The sequence below is a fragment of the Bidens hawaiensis genome, unplaced genomic scaffold (genome assembly GCF_021521415.1).
Source record: "Bidens hawaiensis isolate Kalapana, Puna unplaced genomic scaffold, B.hawaiensis_p1.1 tig00027362_1, whole genome shotgun sequence".
Lineage (NCBI taxonomy): Eukaryota > Viridiplantae > Streptophyta > Magnoliopsida > Asterales > Asteraceae > Bidens > Bidens hawaiensis.
The window spans coordinates 200909-224722 of NW_027494438.1; the positions used below are offsets into that span (position 1 = coordinate 200909).

At 35.7% G+C, this 23814-nt stretch overlaps 1 pseudogene across 1 annotated transcript; it reads left to right on the plus strand.

Moving 5' to 3' along the window:
- Positions 1-19831: 19831 nt before the first annotated feature.
- LOC143575408 (uncharacterized) lies at positions 19832-21884 on the plus strand (annotated as a pseudogene). Its single transcript, XR_013142750.1, has 2 exons — positions 19832-20337; positions 20776-21884. The product of XR_013142750.1 is annotated as an uncharacterized LOC143575408 (transcript).
- The last annotated feature ends 1930 nt before the right edge of the window (positions 21885-23814 follow it).

Sequence of the window (23814 nt, forward strand, 5' to 3'; positions counted from 1 at the left end):
ATGTGTTCATGATTATGTAGTAGAAAAATGTCATAAATCTTATGACAATTGTGATGTAACCCACTTTTTTAAACCCATTTGAAACTTGAAAGCACTCAACTTCTGACTAATTATTTACCCTTAGCTGTTAATAATTTGGTCAAGTCTGAACAATTGTATTGATTTGAATTTATTTGATCAATTTCGAACTGAACATATATGTTCTTCTGAAAATATGTTTGGGATTGAGTTTGAAAAATGCTTATTGACTTATTGGTGTTTTCAAAAAGCCAGTAAGTTAAAATATGTTTGGCAATCACAAAAATCTTTTTCATTTTAGCTTTTTGAGAGGGTTAATAAACAGTTTTCCAAAAGCCCCAAACCTGGCTTTTTAAAATGGCTTTTTGAAAAATCCAATAAGATAATAAGCATTTTTCAAACTCAATCCTAAACATGCCCTAAAAAAAGGTTGTCGCCTTCCATATATTGTTTTTTGTAAGTTCTAAAAGGGTTATGAAAATGGATGTCTATTCGGAGTCATTTTGGTACTAGTGTGGAGAACAAATCTAACTACTATATAAAACAATAAATGTTTCTATGTGACCTTTAACTATGTCATTTATATGAGATCCCCACCTAATTAATTTTTATTTATACATATTCCACCTAATTAACTAATTTCTTTATTACCATTCCTTCAATTTAATAATTTTTATGTTAAATGATATAACAACGAATGCATTTATTACTATTTAAAATTAATACCTTAATAAAGTATTTATAACTTTCTTAAATTCTATTTATCTATACAATTAAAACAAAATTATACACATGTCATTTTTCTAGAACATCAACCTATGCTGCCACCTAATACAATTTTCATTTATATAATTGTCAATTAATTCATTAATTAATGTATTTCTAGAGTCATAATCACCGCAACTAACTTGAATTAATTAATGTTTTTCTAGAATCATAATCATTGACCACAACTAACTGTTTCATTAATTAATGTTTTTCTAGAGTCACAATCATTTTATCACAATAAATTATTTATAAATGATTTTAGTATGACCATTATTTTAGCAATTTAATGATTTGTATATTATACAGTTCTACATTCACACCATTTACACATATTTTTACAACATCTTCTGGTTTTGCAGAGAACCAGGTAAATAATTCTTATATGTTATATGTCATGTTAAATGGTTTATGTATCGTTTAACGATTTTGTTAATTGATGAGTGACTAAACATAATGTTTTATAAATACTTTGTATATAACACATTTTATTTTCAAATCGTATTCTATAATGAAGATAAAGTAAATGTATTTAAAAATAACAAAGATCAAAACTTGATGTTACCATGTTCATTGATTGTAACATTAATGTTTTTTCGTTCATTGTATTTATATTTTAACCATGTTAGGTTATTTAAAAGTCAATATGACTGATTTTACACTGATTGATACTATATCAAATAGCATACTGTGGTGCCTATATTTATTTTAAATTTCTTTGTATTCCTAATATTAGTATAATATTAGACATTTGCATTTCAATAATCCTATGATATCTACGTATATATGATTGACATATTTTCACCCTTGTGTAACACGTGTCACTATCCTAGTTTATCAATATGATGGTCATAGAAAAATATTTAGTAAGAGAGTCGTTTTTTTTTTAAAAAAAATAGATGTTTGTTTCTCACTCTTAATATCATTTAATTAAAGAAAGTTTCGATTAATTATAAGCTTTTAAAATATGTAAAAGAAATAGTTTTGAAAATAATAAAAAAATATAGTGTTAGATCCTACGTGATATCATATAAAAGGGTTAGCTTTAGAATCCATATATTATACCGATGGAAAAAATCAAAAAGTATTATGAATAATTATTATAGTGATTATCAATACCTAATACAGATTAGGCTTTTTCTCCTGGTTGTCTTTTCCTATATATACATCTCGTTGTACTTCATTATATTATAAACCTGATATCTCCATCTTTATCCATACATGTCAATCTCTTATTGATTAACTACTAGGCTAGTTTTACAACACGTTATCAACACGAAGTGATTTTAGAGTTGGATTGCATTATCATAAGGTAAATTAACTTTTCATATACTTTATTGTCTCGAACATGATTCGTATCATAAGTCATATAATTTTGGGCTATGTTAGATTTTTTTTAATTCTTCTCTTATAATATCTCTCAAAGCTAACATAGTGTAATCGACACAATATTGGTTGCGACATAGACTTGTTTTGTAATACAACTAAATCTTCAAAACGTAGTCACTATTATGATTCATATAGTGTTGTATAGAGGTAGGGTAGTGAAAAGATCCAAATACCTTTAAAGGATCATCCGCTGGTTATTCAGGACTTCCTCAAGAGTCACCCGCAGAACATCGCCATCACTCGCATAACTCTAGTCATAGAAAGAATGATGTAAAGCTCCAAACACTATCCGCGAGCTACTTAAGACTCCCTTAGAAGTCATCCGCAAGACATTACCATCATACGCGAGATGACAAAAGAGCGACATCCACAAATCTGTTGTAATCAACTTCCTTCGAGAAGATTTACGTGAAGATCCTTTCTTGGAAGGCACGTGATGTAATAACCAATTAAAGGAGGACAACTGGCAAGGTTGTTATAACCATGCACATGGCCAGTTGTCCCTTCCTATCATGGAGCGGACACGTGTCCAATTTGTTACAAAGAGCATCTTATAGAAGGGAACAGTTGTACTAATAATATTCCCCTACCCATCGGCTATAAATACCCATTTAATCATCATGAGGTATTCATTCACACTTCACATATTACATCAATTACTTTAAGTACTTTCTCTCTTTAAGAACAATACTTATTCTCACACCGTAGAGTGGTTACGGGAAAACCCCCACTCATGTCCTTCCCATAAGAGCTCATGGTGTTCTTTTTGCAGGTTTCCGTCACCGGGCTTTTTGAGCTTTTACTTGTATCAACATGTTATTTGTTACTTGAGCTGTATCTTTTGGAACAATCGGTCTAACCTATTTGGGTTTACTTCCGTGTTTCTTCATTGGCTCCATCTGTGTTTTGCTAGACCTTTAAGCTTTGATCGTTTGGTTGACATGAGTCACTCTCAACAGTTTCATATGGAAACTCAGGTGGTAACTAGACGTTCTGATGGACCGAATGCAATGGCTGGACCTACTCCTTGTGATTTGGGACGTGTAACGACTGAAGTTCGCTGGACTCGTCAGAATCCAGATCTGGATGACAGATATGGAAATCCTCCTGCAAGATCTCTTCGTTAAAACCTCAGATCTAAAAAGGTACTGTCTATTGAAGAATGGTTGAAGTTCCAACAGAAGAAGATTGCAGCTGAATATGAGTGAATCGTGCAAGGACTCTAACTTATGATGATGTTCTGTCAAGGTCTCCATCTCCTCCGTCAATAGTTCTTCGTAGCCAGATCCGGAAGAGTATCAGAATGGAGGTATATTCTGATGAGGAAGTAGAAGTTAGGCGTCGAGACAGAGGTCGTCCAGTTATGTGGGAGGTATCCCGCAGAACTAAGTATGATCAGAGTCATGAGTCTTGAAGTCAAAGGTATCCCACATACCGTCGTGGTGAAGCAATTTACTTTAGTGAGGATAGCCAAGCTTATGATCGGGAAGAGACTAGTCGCCCGCCGGCAATGATCAAACATACGAGTACTGCAGTGATGCGGAAGTGGACTTTACAAAGCCTTATCGACCCGCAGCGTTTGCGAAGAAGTCCAATTTTATCCCGCGGATTGCTACTGCACCATTCCCTGTGAACGTGAAAATTCCTACCAACTTGGGAAAGTATAATGGTATGACAGATCCGAGTGATCATTTGCTTAATTTCACTGCGGTAGGTGGGGTCAGTGGTGGACACTACCTTATTGGTGTCACATGTTTGCTCTTACATTGATTGGTGCCGCCCGTTAGTGGTTCGAGAAGTACCTGATGGCCAAATCCAGAATTGGAATAATTTGGTGGCCAAGCTCTCACAACATTTCAGTCAGCAAAAGAAACACACGCGGGACCCAGCTGAAATTTTAGATGTGATTAGGCGGGATAATGAGTCTGTTGAAGATTTTATTACTCGCTTCAACGAGGAAAGTTTAAACATTGGTGGAATTAGTGAGGATATGCTGCGGGGTGCCTTCCGCAAGAATGTTCGTAGTAATGGCTTGATCCGATGTTTGACGGGACGAGATGGATACCCAAAACTTCGGACAAGATCATGACAACTGCAAAGGTTTTTGCGGCAACGTAACGTGTGTTAGGGTGAGATAGTCCCAAACAGTTAACAAAGGTAGAATTCAAGAATACACGGTTGACTAGACCAGCATGGGAGTCTATGTGGTCTCGAATAAATCCTCCCGCGGAAAATCCAAAACAATTGGATGCAAGGTCGTTGATTGGAAAAAAAACAAGGATCGCAACCGCGGGCAAGACGGTAATAAGTGGACTCCATTTACAAAAACCCCTTCAGAAATTTTGACTACAGAAAATGTGGATTTCAAGAAGCCGCAACCACTATTGCGGAGGGCGCATTTGAATCCTAATAAGCAGTGTATGTTCCACAATGACATAGGTCATTATACCGATGACTGTGTCAGTTTAAGAAATGAGATTGAACAATCAATTAAGTCAGGAAATCTGGAACATTTGCTAAATAATGTTAGGCAGGGAGCCCACAAGCCACCGCAAATATTAACTCTGGTCCGTCAAAAAAGCAGGTTAAAGATCTAAATGTTCACATGATTCAAGGAGGAAGACTCCACGGACATAAAAGATAGGCAACTAATTAGGATGAATGGAAGAGTGAACCAATAGTTTTCCCACGAGTAAAGGGTGGTCCATGCATGAAAACCTCTTGATCATCACTACATTAATTGGACATTATAGGTTCTGTTATGTTTCCTTTGACTCGAGAAGTACATCATACATCATGTATGAGCAGTGTTTTGAGCAATTGGATGAAGAGGATAGGCGAGGTTGAAACCTATTCATGCACCAGTATCAGGTTTTGGTTATGAGGTTATGCATCCGCGTGGGTCATTTCTTTCCCGGTTACTCTTAGTGATGAAATTCACTCACGGACGGAGGACGTGGAATTTTTGGTATTTCCAGCTTGATCGAAACATGACAAATTTTTGGGTCGAGAGGCAATTGGTGACTTCAATGCTAATCCATCCACTACACATGGTGCGGTAGGAGTTCTAACCCGCACAGGCATAGCAATCATTCACGTTAATAAACACTGTTTACCACTGAAAGTTCGGAGCCAAGTAAGATTCCTAAAATGGTGGAAAGAGCTGAACCTGAGAAATGGGCGATGAATCTGAAGTTTCCAGAGCAAACAGTAACGATTGGCCCTACTATTTCTGAAATTGTGAGGACATTTTTAAAGCAATTTCTCGTGAAGAACTTAGACGTTTTTTTCCTGGCAACTCGCAGACATGACTAGTGTTCCAAGAGAAATTGCGGAACATAAATTGCTGGTTAATCCAGCGTTCACTCGGATTGTCCAAAAGAAGCAGAATATGAGCCCTGATCAGAAAAAGGCAATGAATGAGCATGTCCAAGACTTGCTAAACGTTGGAATAATTAGGGAGATTCGATATCAAACATGGGTGGCTAATACAGCTATTGTTCCCAAGAGTAATGGAACATGACGGACGTATATTGATTTTAAAGACTTAAACAAAGTATGCCGAAATGATTGTTATCCTTTACCTGAAATTGATTTGAAAGTTGATGCAGTTGCACCGTTTAGATTCAAGTGTTTCCTTGATGCATACAAGAGATATCATCAGATCCGCATAGCGGCTGCAGATGAAGACAAAACTGCATTCCGAACTGATCAAGGCATATTTTGTTATAAAATGATGCCCTTTGGATTGAAAAATGCGGGTGCAACATATCAGCGGCTGATGGATGAAGCCTTTAAAAGTCAAATTGGGCATAATTTAGAAGTTTACATGGATGATTTAGTGATTAAGAATGTTAAAGAAGACCAAATTTTGAGAGATATTGAAGCAACATTTAGTACTTTGAAAAGGATTAATATAAAACTCAATCCCAACAAGTGTTCTTTTATTATGGAGGAAGGCAAGTTCCTAGGCGTAATAGTCAATAACGCGGGCTTCAAGGCTAACCCAGACAAAGTCCAAGCAATTGCTCGCATGCCTTCACCGTTTTCCCTCAAAGAAGTGCAAACTTTGAACGGAAGATTAGTAGCTTTGAACAAGTTTTTATCAAATCATGCGGTAAGTCTTTTCCCTTCGTGTTAACGTTATGTATTGTTTGAAAAAAACAAATTATAAATGGACTACGGAAGCCGAGCAAGCATTTATGCAGGTTAAGAAATGTTTAATGGAGTTACCTACATTGTCCGCACCTCAAGCGGGATAATCGTTAACCTTGTACCTTTCAGCATCAGATATAGCCATTGGAGAAGTGTTGTTAACAGACAGGAAAACTGTCCAAACGCCGATTTATTATATTAGCAGAACATTTACAGATGTTGAAACAAGGTATTCTATGCTTGAAAAACTGGTTTTGGCTTTAGTATACGCGGCTAGACGCCTCCGCAAATACTCTCAAGGTCACCCGATCAATGTGTTAATGGGATATAATTTTAAAAGTGTTTTGAGTAAACCTGAGTTATCTGGAAGGTTGGCAAAATGGGCCATCGAATTGGGTGAGCATACAAATGATTATAGGCCAAGACCCGCAATCAAAGGACAGATATTAACATATTTTATCACAGAGGTCCCGCAGAACAAAGAAACAGAACGTTTGAATGAACAACAACCTACTACAACGCCGGAATGAGATCAAGTGTGGTCACTTTTCACAGATGGTGCCTCATGTGGCGAAGGTTTTGGTGCGGGTTTAAGGTTGGTTAATCCAGAAGGCCATGAGTTCACTTATGTCATCAAGTTGGACTTCAAAAGTACTAATAACAAAGCAGATTATGAAGCATTTTCGGCAGGATTGGGAATTGCTAAGAAACCTGGAGTCTAACATCTGGAAGCACGCGTGGATTCATAGTTAATTACAGGACAAACAAATGGATCATATGAAGCCAAGAATGAAGTAATGGCCTCATACTTTTCTCAAACAAAGGAACTTATACTTCAGTTCATATCTTGCAAAAGTCATTCATATTAAAAGAAGTGAAAACAAATTTGCTGATGCCTAAAGCAAGTTGGCTTCAACGAACTTTGAAAATTTTGCTAAACACATCCGCATTGAAGTTCTAGACCGACCATCAGTCCCGCAACACCAAGTGTTAGTCATACACACAAGAGTTAAGTCATGGATGACTCCAATCATTGCATATTTGTCAGCAAGAACACTTCCAGAGGGCAAGTCAGCAGCCCAAAAGATTTGACACAAGGCATTAAATTATCAACTGCAAAACAGGATACTTTACCACCAATCATTCTTGAGCCCACTCCTTAGATGTGTTGATGTGAAAGATGCCAACTATCTGATAAGAGAAATTCATGAAGGAATATGCGGCTTGAACGCGGGTCCTATAATGGTAGTGGCCAAGTTAATGAATGCGGTGTATTATTGGTCAGGGATGCATGTTGATGTGGTTAATGAAATTAGAAAATGTATTTCATGCCAGCAACACAAGCCAAAAACATTGAGGCCAAAGAATGAGTTGGTGCCAGTATCATACGCATGACCATTCCAGAAATGGGCAGTTTATATCAAGGGGCCATTCCCAGAAGCTCCGGGAGGCGTTAAATTTTTGATAGTGGAATTTGATTACTTTACCAAATGGGTTGAAGCCAAGCCAGTTGCCTCTAACAGTGCTTCGAGTGTGAAAAACATTATGCGAGTTTATTATATGCCACTTTGGCCTTCTGCGAGCATTACTCAGTGACAATGGGACTCAATTTGCGGATGGCGGATTACAAGCATGGTTGAAGGAACTTCAAATAAATCAAATGTTTACATATGTGGCTCCCCCGCAAACCAACGGCCAAGTTGAAAGAGCATATAGAAGCATCAAAGATGGGATTAAGTCAAGACTTGGAACTAAATGTACTGGGTGGGTTGATAAATGCCACATGTATTATGGACTTTCAGAACCCAAAAGAAAGCAAGCAATTCGGAAACACTTTACATCTTGACATATGGCACGGAGGCCATGATCCCCGCGGAGATCGGAGTTCCATCTGCAAGAACGTTGTCTATCGTCGACAATGAGGAAGAATTGTGTCTGAACCTTCATATCCTTGAAGAACGAGGTGAATTATCACTCATTCGAGAAAGCAATTACAAACGTTAACTTCAAAAGTATTATGATTCTAATGTCAAAATTTGCAAATTCCATGCGGGATATTTTGTTTTCCACAACAATGAAGCCTCGGGACAAGAGCCCTCAAGCAAACTAGCCCCAACTTGGGAAGGACCGTATCGAGTTAAAGAAGTTTTAACTAAGGGTGCTTATAAATTGAGAAAAGTTGGATGGAACTGAGATTCCACGAACATGGAACATAGCATAGTTGAAAAAATGTTTCATATGACAGCATGTGTGCCTATTTTGATTAGCGGCTTGTGTGCCACTATTAGATAGAAGTAATCTGAGTGTTACTTAAGTTCTAAAATAAAATTGTAAACAGGCTTGCGTGCCACTTTCTATAAGAAATTGTTTACTCGTTTTGTAATTTGAATATTACAAAAATTATAGCTGGTGTGCATGCCAGAAGTGGCCTGCGTGTCACAAAAATTAAACATGGTGTGCGTGCTAGAAGTGACCCGTGTGTCATAAATATTATATCTGGTGTGCGTGCCAGAAGTAACTCGCGTGTCATAAAAAGTATACCTGGTGCGCGTGCCAGAAACGACCCGCGTGTCATAAAATTTTTTTAATTTGGTATACATATCATCTAGAGAAAGTAATCCTTTAATTGACATATCTAAAAGTTCCTAAACAACACTTATATTATTTACAACAATAAAACAAAGTGTAAGGAAAATACTTTAGATATAGCCAAAAGAGGATTACAAAATACTTGGTAGGATAAGGGTTGTTCAGTACATAAGTCGATTCAAAAGTTGGCATACACATATATTTAAACAAAACTAATCATGCGGAAGGATGATCTTGATCATCGTCATCAGTGCCAAGATTAACCAGGTCTTCGTTTCATTTGCATGGTCAATATTGAAGTACGCTCTAAGTTTATCTACTCCATCGTCTTGAGTAGCGTTCTTCAATAGCATCTTGGATTAAAAAGGATAAATCATCTAAAGCTTTGAGTTTAGTGGCATAAGTTCCATCGGTGTCTTGCCCGTGCAATTCAAACTCTTTATGACACCCTGAATTTTCACATTAACTTCATTAACCCAAACTTCGTTGTCATAAAGGTCATGCATAACATTAACACGAGTCAATATCGAGTCACACACATGAGTCCATCAGTACACGTTGGTGATCAACGTCGAATCTGATATGTTAAAATAATTCGGATATAAATGTTAAATGCTAGATGATTTATGTGTTACACCGTTTAGTACATTATATTCTCTTAACATGATATTAGTTGTTATATGATAATAATATCTCGAGCATATATTTATATTATTATATGTGTGAAATTACATGCAAAATGATTATATTTAGTTCACAGCTTGTTTCAAAGATTGCGCGTAACTTATACGATTTTAGCTTTTACAAGAAAACTGTTTTACGAGATAACGAGGCTTGGTTTTATAGACTTTGGTTGTTTATAACGATTCATTATAACCCGGTCTGTTGTTAAAAAGTTCGTTTAAAGCCAAACTCATTTTACAAGGGGCCATTCTTGTAAATGTGTTTAAATATAATATTGATAAAATAATCAAACCCTATTACCACCCCTAAAACCATCGACATCTACTCTCCTTCTCTCATGTTTCAAATCCCCAACCAAACCCTAATTCATCTTCAGTGGAATCTTGATTCTTGCAATTAGTGGTGTGTTTGATTGTTTCTCATCATTCCTAATGCTAGTTGGTAAGTTTTAAGCATTGACTTCATGTTTTTTATGAGTTATTGTAAAACCCTAGATTTTCAATCTCTGTAATATTGATGATTATGATGGTAATTTATGAATTAAAACCTAGGGATGACATAAACATGTTAGGGTTTGAGTTTAGATGACAACAGTTTGCTGACAGATTCGTTCACGTTTATTTATTGGTTTGTAACTTGATGTTAAACGATGATTATTAATCGATTCTTGATTCTAGGATATATTATTCTGAGTCTAGTTTCCAGAAAAGTACATTTTGTAATTTTTAGACAAGTTTTGAATAGTTTTTATGATTTTACAAAAATATATGTCAAAGCTGATTCGGGGATTCAAATTCTTGTCTGTCTTCCCGAAATCATTACTTGAGATTAACAAATCCAAATGAGTTGGTTCCACTTCTGGAAATTCGAATTTTGAGTCCAAAAGACAACCCAATTGGCCTTGCACAATTTGGATTAATGAGTTGAGAGAACCATGAAACAAATTTTTGTTGCGCAATCTGCTGAACTGTTTGTACCTATCTGCAATGATTGAATTATTGTGAGTTTTTAATGCATGAGAAAATATAATAATTTTTTTTTTTGAGAAACCTAATTCTTATATGCTACTGTGGTAAATGTTTTATAATTTATCCTTAAGATTTACTTAGTGAATTAAATCTGTTTGTACATATCATAATCTGTCTCGTGAACTGAATGATCATAAGTTGAGTTGTATGATGAATATTTGGTTTATTTGCCATGATATGATGTGTGGATACATGTTAAGACTTTTTGGTACAGTTGACATTACTTATTATCACCAAAGAGTCATCGTGTTAATTTTGTGTTTGTGTGTGAGCCTATACTTGGGTTTTAGAGTTATGTGTTGTTGAACACATTCTCATAACTTAAACACTTGTACTGGTAACGTTAGCAAGTCAAGTGCATCCTTTTGGTTTTGAGAAAAGTCTATTACACGCGACACCAGGTGAGTTCATGCATTTTTCTTGTGTTCTAGATTGAAAAAACAAAAATATTTTCGTATACTTGTTTTAGGGATTGAAAACACAAAACACTTCTCATTGTTTTCTGGATTGAAAACACAAGTATTTTCGTATACTTGTTTTCTGGATTGAAAACACAAAACATTTTCCTTACTTGTTTTCTGGATTGAAAACACAACCTTTTCCTATACTTGTTTCAGGGATAAAACATGGATATACTTACATACTGGTTTTCTGGAGGAAAACGCAGCGACTTGTTTTGGATTTATGTAGTTTCTTATATATCACAAGTTTATACTAGATGCCCTTATATCACTTAAAGTCCTTACATTACCTTGAACCGATATGATGGGATCGTGGGGTTATTTGGAGTAGTACTACTGGGTTTGACAAACCCCACCCGGGCTAGTCGCGCTAGCACGGATGTGATGTCGTAAAACGGGTGTTATATTTATCTAACTTTTATACGCCAGTGTTGGTGATAGACCTGGTAAGAAGGCATACATACAGTCAGCTTTGGTTCAAACGTCTAGTAGCTTGTAAATGGGTTAGCTACCCTGGTATATTTGAAAAATGCTAAATCTACTTACACATATACTACTTATGCTACGTATACTACATATACTATGTATACTACTTTTTACTACAACTTATGAACTCACCACCTCGTGTTGACCCTTGAGTTTTTATACTTGCCCAGGTTGCTAGATATGCTAAGGAGCGGGTAGCATTGCATATGTCAGGAGTCACAGTTGTCGTATGAACTTTTATTTCACATTGTTTACATTTGATGGGTTGTGCATGTTTGAGCACGTGGTTTATTATTTTAAACCATTTACTTTACGCTTCCGCAAAACTTTAAATTGTATGGTTTGTTTTTGTTTTCTCATGTTAGAATGAGACCTAAATAATATTTTAAATATTTGAATTGGATGTTTGGTATAACAAATGAGCTAGATCCTGGTATGTCGCACGTCTCACGGTTAAACTCTGTTAGTCGAAATTTGAGGGTGTGACACTATTCAACCGGGCGATTTTCTTCAACGAATTTCAATCCTTCTTCAAACCCGGTTTGACGACCAGCTTGAGAAGAAGCGACAAGCAACTCAGCAGCGCAGTCTCCAAGTTCAGCCCCATCTCGAATGTGCTCAATAACCTATAAGACGAAGAAATAAGAAATAGTTCAAAAAATTATTTGGTAAAGCAAGCCCAAAAAAAAAATATACCAAGGGCAATCCTTCATACATCAACCATTTTTTGTCCGTTAGAGCTTGATCAGTAGGCGACTTTTGTTCCGCATATGCTTCAGCATGACGTTTATTCTCCTCAATAAGCTCGGCAATGTGTTAGTCCATTTAGGCGGCCTCAGCTTTCAGGAATTTGATTTCTTCCTCATATGATGAGAGGAGTTCACTTTGAGTGTTCACTTGTTTTTCTAAAACAATATTGGCTTCCTCAGCTTAAGCTAATTCATTTTCCTTGGTACGGGCTTGTTCTCGGAAAGCTTCTAAAACTCCTAACTTAACATATAGCCTAGTCTATAACGAATGGACCCATTCGCTATATAATCCATAGCGAATGGCCATATTACAATAAGTAAACAAAGACTAAACTACCCCTAGCCTCTTGGATCAGCTATGAGCAACAAATCATGCACTAATAATTGTATGCTTAACTAAGTTGAATAAATTTTTGTTGGTTCGGTCATTTAAATTATCAAAGTGATTTTATTTAAGATAATAATAATAATAATAATAATAATAATAATAATAATAATAATAATTTTCATGCTTTAGCCATACATACTGCATTGTGAGCAAAGTAATATGATTCAATTTTACATAATAATCATGCAGTAGCTCTATGTCAAATTGTTTTAACTATTTAACAATAAAAAAAATACAACAGCCATAAGAATATTGAAAATAAAATCTGAAACAAAAAATGAAGTACATTTTAAGTCACATGAGATTAGTTATACCATCCAGATATGGACTTTTGAATTTGAATTTTAGGTCATATATAAATAAAAACCACATACTGATTGGACCATGCATCATTTAATAATGACTTGAAAAGTATTACCATTTACCAAGCTTGAACAACCATTCATAACCCAACAAAGTGACTTGTCATGAATCATGATAAATCATAACTGGCCATACGAGAGAGTTAAGTCACACAAAATATAAGGCATGCAAGTTAAATGAATATTTCGCATAAATATACCTAGAAATTATGCAAAATAATACATACAAAAAATATAATGGCCAATAATTAAAACAAGCATATGAAAACAGGTTATGCGATAATGCGAACATTAAGATAAGATCATACGTAGCTAGGTCACAGATGTAGTTAAATAAATAAAAGAAAACAAATCAACTAATATATATGTGTGAATATTAAAATCAGGATTGAGTTTACACTTTTGTAAACTCAGGAGTCCTATCCACATTATTCTTGAATTTGTTATATAAAATCATTGTTATCCTTGTCTGATTGTTATATAAAATCATTGTTAAATCATCATTAATTTTAAAATATTTAATTGGTTCACACACTATCAATATGAAATTGTGAAATCAAGTCAAATGGATGTCAAAATTAATATTCATGTTCGTGATTGAATAATATAAATAACATACGCTCTGATACCATATATCGATTATGTCATAAAAGCATGGACTGAACTGATAATTACAAAAGTGTAAACTCAATCATAAACAAAATATAAGTACGTAATTAACCGCACTTGCAAGGATGATTATCTTTGATGAGAATGAAGCTATGATCCTAATTTTCTTTCTTACTTCCCTTAGGATGCTTTAAATTGATAGAGATCAAGTGTATGAGATACTTGAAACTGGTGTTTTATTGCATTTTTTTCATACACATATAAAAGACATCAAAGATAAGAGTGTCTGAGTCTTTTCATATTATGCAATTATATCTATCACATAATTACTAAGTTAATTAGGGACTATTTATGTCTTTAATTAGGTTAAATGTTGAAATGATCTAGAAGGTCAGATGAATTGTGAGATATATTCAAATAGTTTTATGATCATGACATGATTTCATTAAAATTTTAAATCATTTTTGTTTGTATTCGTCATTTTTATTTTGATGAGATGTTAAGATGGCTTGAATGATAGAGGTCAACGATTCAATTTCCATAATGCACAATATTTTGCAGTTTGAGAAAAAAATGTTTGTATTCATTGATATGATTGAATACTTTAATAGTAATACATTCTAAAAAGTCTTGATTCCAATGCGTTGGTGAAATCAATTTATGATCCGTTAGTAATGCAAAGAAACAAAATTCAATGAAATAATGTGAATGGGATGGGACCCAAGCATTATAGTAATTTAGAGGTGGAATAAGTTGCAGCCTTGCAGGTGCATGTTGAGAATTCAGAATGAAACTTGTTTGTTTTACACACGTGACCCTCTACCAAATCTCGGTAGATATATTAGTTTTTAACTTTTATTTTTTTAACTGTCAATTCGGATAACTGGCGGACCACTAATCCACTCAATCATCTCTATTTCATTCTTAGGAGGAAACCCATCACTATAGGTGAGAAAACCCTTAGACCCAACTTAAGCCCTCTATTTTTGATATTTTTTTGGGGAAAATTCCCAAAATGACCCAAAAGTTGAGAGAGAAAAAAAAAAGATCCTATTTAAGTCAAGATTCCCAAAACAACCCAACAAATATGTACTGAGGCGACGAGTTGGGAAAATAAACGACGAAATTTTTTAACCAATAAAAAGTTGACAAGTGTAAAGGTTCTGACACACCATACGAGATTTTTAATAATCTCGTCTGTTTCGTCCCTATTTTTAACTAAATTAACTTTTTAAAAAACCGTCTCTCCAGACGGTTTTTTTATGTTTCTCGTCTAGTCTGTTCATATTATTATTATTCCCAACTTCATCTTCTTCATTTCATCTATATCTTCTTCTTCATCCATAAAAATTAACCCTTCATAAAAAGTAACGCTGCATTTACTTAGGGGCACAAGGTATTTTGTTTTCTAACATATTTGGTCAAATGCTGCAAGTTTTCATACAGAACACACATTTTTTTTATATTCATTTACCTTTTGATTTGTGGTAGAAAGCGAAGGAAGAGATGCGGTTGAGGAAGATGCAGTGTGATGAACATGATGGCAAATCAAGGTTCACAAAGCCGAGTGGTCATGACCAGTTTGTTGCGTCACTAGGTGCTGCTAGATTACTAACACGTACGGGTTCTACAAGTGTAGGAGATGAAGTTGTTGATACTATATGAAGGGTTAATTTTTATGGATGAAGATGAAGATATAGATGAAGATATGGATGAAGATGAAGAAGATGAAGTTGGGAATAATAATAATATGAACAGACCAGACGAGAAACATAAAAAAACCGTATGGAGAGACGGTTTTTTAAAAAGTTAATTAAGTTAAAAATAGGGACGGAAAAATCTCGTCTGGTGTGTCAGAACTTTTACACTTGTCAACTTTTGATTGGTTAAAAAATTTCGTCGTTTATTTTCCCAACCCGTCGCCTCTATACATATTTGTTGGGTTATTTTAGGAATCTTGACTTAAATAGGATCTTTTTTTTTTCTCTCTCTACTTTTGAATCATTTTGGGAATTTTCCCATTTTTTTTGTTTTAAGTAAGACTTTTCTTTTTAGATTGAAGTATTCTGACGCCTCAATATTGATTTTTGTTAATATTTATTGACTAAGGGGTGTGGGGGCTTTAGTGGGGCTCCAGCAGAGCCAAGAACCAATAATATTATGACGTGTGACAGAGAGAGAAACTGAATAAGGGGGGTGTTGGAGCCCCTGGTGGAGCCCTTGGCCCCTGGTGTGGAGGGGCTCCAGCAGGGGCTCCAGCGAAATTTTTTTTTTTTTATAAATATATTCAAACAACGTATTATTAAAAAAACACATAAATTATTAAAAAAAACACACATTAATAAAAAAACACATTAATATCTAAAAATAAAATAAAAATTAAAGTACTAAAAAGAAACATTCTTCTTATTCTTCTGCTTGGTCTTCTTCGATCAACCTCTTTCGGATACGTTCATTTTGCTTTTCCATAAGCATTTGATCGACCGGATTTAGGTTACTGAAGTCTCTAGTAAGAAAGTGCAAATCTCTCATTCGAGTTTTTTTCTTTTGTCATAAGAGACCACCTCCATGGTTTTGTTGAATTTATTGAGGGATTCAACAAGATTGGCGATGTTTACGGCTTCCCCCTCAGCCGGTTTTTTCCCCTTGGCGTCCCTTCCCAATGGTCGCCTCCTCGGTGGTGAAGACGTTTCCTCCTCCGCAATGTTTAGGTCGAATCTAACGCTGCAATCCGACCCGGTTGAAGTGCTATATGCTCCAGACGAACTAATTTTAATCCGTTTCGGCCCTACTTCCGCATCAAAGTCCGGCGCCACCAGCTCAACCCACTTGGAACCCTTTTTCAACCTGTCCCACAACTTTAAATCGTCCCACGTCTTCACCATCCTATACCTCCGCAAACACTCCTGCTTCCACTCTTCGACTGTGAAATTGTAAACCGCCAAATCATCACTGCCACTTGGTCTCATACGACCGTTGTTCCTGTTGAAAAGATTAGTAAACAAGCCGATAAATTTTCTGATTTCGGACCACCGACCCGAAATCATATCGGCGTTCCGCTCTGTACTCCCAATGAGCATGTGGAACGTCTCCTTAACATTTGTCCAAAAAATCTTTCTCTATTGGTAGTCGCCTGCAAAATGAATAAATAAATTAGATTTCCATTTAACTTTTTTATTAAAAATCTTTTTTAAAAACGTTAAAACAATTACCGCAACGCCGATCCTCAGAAATGACTATCCAAGCCCGACACAAGGCTTCCTTCTCATCCGATGACCACGGAGTGGTTTTCCATTTCGTCCTCGGAGTCGAAGCCGATTCCGACCCGTCCGTTGCAACTGGTTTTTTTCCGGTGGACGCGTCTTTTTGGTCCCGTAGCTTCACCTTGTGATTCTTGTGTCTTCGGAACAACAAAGTTAGGAGACGGTTGTGTGTTGGATGGTTGAAAGCCGGATGATTCTTGCGGCTCCGAATAAAACATCGGTTGGTGCGGTGAGAAAACCATAAACGTGTTCAATGAATCGTCGTCAATATAATCTGAATCAAGGTTTGGGAACCAATTTCCAGCCATTTTTTTTAAAAAAAGTTGAGAAGATGAATTAATTTTGGGTGAAGGTTTGAAGTTTTGGTATAAAAATGGGTGAAATGAAGTATATTTTATAAAGAAAATAATTTTTTTTTTAATTTAATATGAGCCCAATGGCTCTTTTTGCTAAAATCTAGGATCCTTCCTCTCTCTCTTCTCCCGCTACCAAGCTCACGCCTGCCTCTATCCTCCCTCTAGCGCCCCGCTAGCGCCCCTGGTGGTGTGGTATTAGCGCCTGGGGGCGCGAGCGGAGGGGCTCTAGCGCCCCCGTTGAAGCCCCCACACCCCTCAGTCTTATTAGCATGGCTTTTCAAATTTGCAAATTACCAATGCGTCAGTTGAAGAAAACCTTGCTCATGTGCGTTGATATGAAGTATCGTTGTTTTCTGTATGACTAGGAATATTCAAGATGTACATAAGCATTTAATATGCTAACCAAATGGCATTTGGTCAATGACATATTAGTGTGTTAATTATAAGGTACTCTCTCTTAAAGGTCGAAGGTTCGAGTGATTTTTTTTTTTTAACTATTAACAAAAATAATTTTTATTAGACTAGCAAGGAGCTAGAACACTTACACCGCCAAAGCACTCCACCCTCAACCTAATCAATATCCCATACATCAAACTAACATACAAAATTACATCCCTAAACTAAACATTATAACGAGACCAATTCTCCCATGTGAGATCCCTCATTTTTCTCCTATTCTTTACCCATAGGAAACTCATAACTTTTATTTCCTCGACAATCCCGGCTAGTCGGATTGGCACACCTTCATGCACAAGAGCGTTTCTTTTCTTCCACAAAACCCACGTAACAACAAAACAAATCGCTTGAAAACATTTAGTTTTGTCTTTTTGCAATGGTACAACTTATGCAACTCCAATACATCGTTAAACAAAACATAAACGGAGTAGGTACCTTACACCACTGGGAAACAATACACCACACGGTTTGAGCAAGACCACACGAGACAAATATATGTTCCACATATTCATCGACTTCACCGCAGATCGGACACAGCTTCGAAATGATCAGAATACCCCTTTTTCCAGCATCAAAAGTTGGAAGTCGACCCAAAACTGCCCGCCAGGCAACGAATGCAACTTTTTTTGGAACCAACGTGCTCCAATTTAAATCATTTACCTGACCATTGAATGTTTTTTCATAAATTAATTTCATTACTGTTCAAACCGTGATAGATATTAGCAAGAGTATTATAAGTAGATAAAATTACCATTAAGAAAAATATATATATATATATATATATATATATATATATATATATATATATATATATTTAAGGTTTCTCATGTGTTTCTTTTTATTTTTCCGAAATGATCATTTGTTTTGCCACCACTTCAGATGTCTTTGGTTAGTTAGATTGTCTCTCATGTATTAAAAATAATTTTGAATATCTATTAAAAGTAGATGATGAATATTAATTCCATTAATCCCTTCAACCGCTCGCTTTTATTATCAATTATTCAAATAAATAAGGTTGTATCTATTAACACGCCTCCCCTTTTATTTTGACATCAATATGCTTCATATTGCCGTCAATACGGAACATATTGGTCAATATCAAACAAACAAACTGATGGCTTATGCTATGATGCATATATTGGTCAATATCGAACATATTGTCATAATTTGGTAAAATTAAACTCCATATTAGAGTTTACAATATTGCGAGTTGTGCTATAAGGTTCATATTGGACATATGGAGCATATTGTCGTACACAGAGATAATGTGGCCAATATACATTCCGTATTAGAGTTTAAATTTTTTAAGTTATTTTATGCTAGAAAAATAGATTTTTTTGTGTTTATCTATAATTTATATGCTAGAAAAATAGAAATAATCGAAATTAATATATCGACGCATGTGTAAGCAACCAATATACGCTCCATATTTGACTTTACATAAAAGTGTGTGAATATCACCAGCCAGTAATAAATATTGCTTGGTGATTATACTTTTGAAAATAAGCATTTATTTTACGAGAAACCAAAGTAAAATGGACTGGTGTTGACAGCTCTGCCTATTTTAACCTATCCAAACGGTTTAAAAAGCGGACTGATCAAGACTACAAATGGCCAAGCAAAAAACATAAATATGTGGATATCTTGTCATCATTGAAACAGTGTTTAGAGCTCTGAAGATGTTCTGCTTATCAACAATGGCGTTTGCTTGTTCAAAATTGGTACCAAGCTCTTATAGTTTCTATATTATTAATACTAATGTCGTATTAATATTTACATGACACAAAACAATATTGTTTTATTTTTGTATTGTTTGTTATGCTTGAGGATTTCACAAAAACTATAATTCTGATTATTCACGTTGCAGAGCGTCAAGTGTAGTAGAACATCAAGAATATCTAGTTCTCAGGTAAAAATCCATCCATTTTATACTATGTAGTATACACATATACATATAATATAGTTCTCAGCATGAAATATCTTGTTTTTTATTTTCAGATGTTTAAATAATTTTTTTAGCACCGTCGAAAATATTTGTTAAGACTTAATTTGTAGGAAACAAGCAATGAACAAGATGGAACAAGGATGAAAAAAAACATGTAAATGATAATATGGTCATTTCTGGTTCACAAGATTCAGAAAACCCTCCATTGGTGAGTAGAATAAAGGCATTAGCTGCGCAAAATGTTGCATGTTTTCACTTTCCTGGTCATAACCGAGGTCGGGCAGCTCCATCTTCGTTATCTTCTATGATTGGAATAGAGCCCTTCATTCATGATATTCCTACCATACCACAGCTTGACAACCTTCATGCACCCGAGGGACCGATTTTGGAGGCACAAAAACAAGCAGCAAGGCTGTTTGGAGCTAAAGAGACATGGTTCTTAGTTGGAGGTACTACAAGTGGGATTCAAGCATCTATTATGGCTACTTGTTCACCAGGGGATACCCTAATTATTCAAAGAAACTCCCATAAATCAGCATTTTCTGGTATGGTGTTATCTGGTGCAATACCAAAGTATATCAACCCACAATATGATTTGGATTGGGACATTGCTTGGGGCATCACTCCATCTCAGGCAAGTTAGATAATTCGGCTTTATCCATCAAATGAACATAATGGCATTTGAACAAAAAATTCCAAAAAACTTTTAAATATATTACAAATTTCACGAAAGTTAGATCTTGCATCAAATCGGTACGGGATTATATGATTCTTGCGTTCAAAATTCGTACATATTAAAATGATTTATAAAAAGGGGGGCCACATGTCGACACCTAGTGATCAAGTTGATTTTGCGCAGAGTTTTTTTCCCCCTTTTTGTCACATCAACACAGGATAGGTACATTATGATGTGCGGTATTGGCATATATGACTATTTTAATAAAAATACAGTTAAAGGCTATTTTGTATAAAGTTGCTCAAAAAAGATTATTTATGTAATTTTCGGTTAAATAATCATTTTAGAATAAAAAACAAAATAATCGTTATTATATAACGCTTTTATACAAAGTAGGTTGAGAAGGCAATGAATGAGCTGGAGGCTGAAGGTCGAAAAGCATCTGCAGTTTTCATCACGTCTCCTACTTATCACGGCATTTGCAGCAATCTAGAACAAATTTCCATCTTGTGTCATTCTCGAAACATTCCACTTATTGTAGACGAGGCTCATGGGGCCCACTTACGCTTTCACGAAAGCTCACTACCACTTTCAGCACTTTATCAAGGGGTTGATATATCCATACAGTCAACCCACAAGGTGTTGGGATCTCTCACACAATCTTCAATGTTACATTTGTCCGGAAATATTGTCGATAGAGAAAGAATATGCAAGTGCCTTGAAACCCTTCAAAGCACAAGTCCCAGCTTTCTTCTCTTAGCTTCCTTAGATGCTGCAAGAGCTCAAATAAGTGAACAACCACAAACCATTTTTAACAAACCAATTGAACTAGCCATGGAAGCAAAAGCTCTTATTGAAGGGATTCCTGGAATTAATGTTCTTAATTCATCAACGTTTGAGACTGACCCTTTAAGAATTACTGTTGGGGTGTGGAATCTTGGTATATCTGGTTTTGAAGCTTATGATATCTTAGATAAAGATTATGGAGTGATTTCAGAACTTGCGGGGACACGTTATGTTATATTTCCAGTAAATCTTGGAACCCGTAAAGATGATATTCTAAGACTTGTGGCCGGGTTAAAGCATATATCTCAAACGTGTAACTCAATTCGTGTAAACGATTTACAACCTCTTATTGAAACGAATACTAGCATGCGATTGAGCCCTCGAGACGCCTTCTTTGCAAATAAAAAGAAAGTGAGGTTTGAAGAAAGTGTTGGGAAAGTGTGTGGGGAGTTAGTATGTCCATACCCACCGGGAATACCGTACTTACGCCTGGGGAAGACATCACAGAAGAAGCATTAAGTTATCTGATAGAGGTGAAAAACAAGGGTGGCTTTATTCTAGGAGTTAGGGATTCCACTCTGTCCTCCATGGTTGTATGTAGTTAATCCATCATCTATTATGGATCTATTGTGGTGATATATGTGAAGTGAGTCAATAAGTCTTTAAGCGTTGTTAGCAAAGCCTTAATCAAATATAATTTTAAAACTACCTTTTTAAGGTTTTTCATACATGTATTAGGATAACCATATGGCATATATATGCCTAATCTATAAACTAACTAGCTACAACTAAAAGAGGTAATTATAACGATGACTGATTTCTATTCTAGTAAATTCTATCACTAACAACATATGAATTAAAAAAAACAGAAAAAGAAAAAGGAAAAAAAAAGAAAAAGAAATTCACGTATAGTGAACTCATACAAAGGTGTAGACTGGATAGTGAATATTATACATAAGATATGGACTGTCGTGTGTCACAGTCTTTTTCATTGAACTTTATCAAGACTTTAAATTTAACTAGTAAATGTTCCGCGCGTTGCAGCTGTTGGGTTTCAATGGTGATTCGGAACAAACGGTCAAACAATTTTAACTCGTTTTAAGTATTAGATCCGTTTAAATAAATATTAATCATATTAATATATAAGACGAACCAAAAACGCAGCGGAAAAATAAACGATTAAAGCGAACCGGAAACCCGAACTCGGATCCGGTTACAACATATACGAGCACGATAATTAATTAATTAACCATAGATCTAGTTTAGTGGTTTATACCTCGGTTATCGAAACCGGGTGAGACACCGAGATCTAACGAACCAAGCTAGAAGTTATACGAGACACGACACCAATTTCCGGCAGCCGGCAACATCAGGTGGGGGCGGCAGGCGGCGGTGTATGGTGAGCAGCAGCAGCAGCAGAACAACGAGACTAAACAGTGGCGGCTGCAGTGGTGTTCCGGCGACAACCTGGTTCCGGCGACGGCGCTATTCCGGCAGCACGGGGTGGCGGCTAGTGGTTGGAAGGGTGATTAGGGTTTTGTTATTTTCTTTGTTAAGTTTTTTTTAACAATAAGATGTTAATATATATATGTGGGTTAGGGTTTAACCCATAGTAAAACCAAATAGGCTTCAAGCCCAAATCACCAACCAAAGGCCCAGTTCAACCCTGTTAATAACTTTTTATTGTTCGTTAATCTCGGTGTAACTCTTACCGGGTCAGAATAGGGTCGGCCCGCGTTGACTTGACCCGAACCGACCATTTTTCCAACAGTCTCCCACTTGGACGGTTTTGGATCAAGTAGCACAACGCTGACAGCTAGAGGCGTTCTAGCTACACATAGCTTTCCCCAACTAATTGTGACATTTTAAATTCATAACCAAAATATCTTGGAATACCATATTGCAAGATAATGAACTTATAGTAATCGTTGTCATTTATCCTTTCTATATAAGACATCAAATAAACAATGAGACATGGATCAAATCAATCTCATATAGTGTTCAATTATTGTAGTTCTCGATATAGAGTCAAAGTGTTCCAATCAAACACACAGTAAGTTTGGGCGAGGCCTCACATTTTACCAGTTTGAATCAACGAGGGCGCCAAGATGTCTAACTGTTACATTTTAGTGTAAGAGTACAGAATCCCATCTTGACTACATACAACTCCCACTGAACTTCAGATATTCCCAATCAATGCCTTTATGGCTGGCAGTTACGCAACAGCGGTTAACATGATCAAAGAATAATCCTCGGTAAACGAAAGTTCTAATATGTATCTCAGGTCTAAGGATACTAAATGAGCATACTATTATCAAAACATCTTATGATCAAGATCCATGAAGTTGATTTGATGCGAGTTACATCCAACGTCATTCACAATGAGGTCTGTAAGTTTGGAAGTCAACTGCTTGAGTCCAAAGTCAGAATAGTCTTAATTCAGAGTCGTTCCCATGAGTCTGACCGACTACGGATAATTTAGAATACAATATTCATGGATTAAACGTATTAAAAAGAACACGGTTGTATTATTCAACGTTTGCATTTAACCATTAAATCAAAAGTGAACTGAAAAGTACAACCGTTTAAATGTTCATACATCCAAATACTAAATTAAAATAAATCACTAGCAAGTCTAAGCCCGATAGC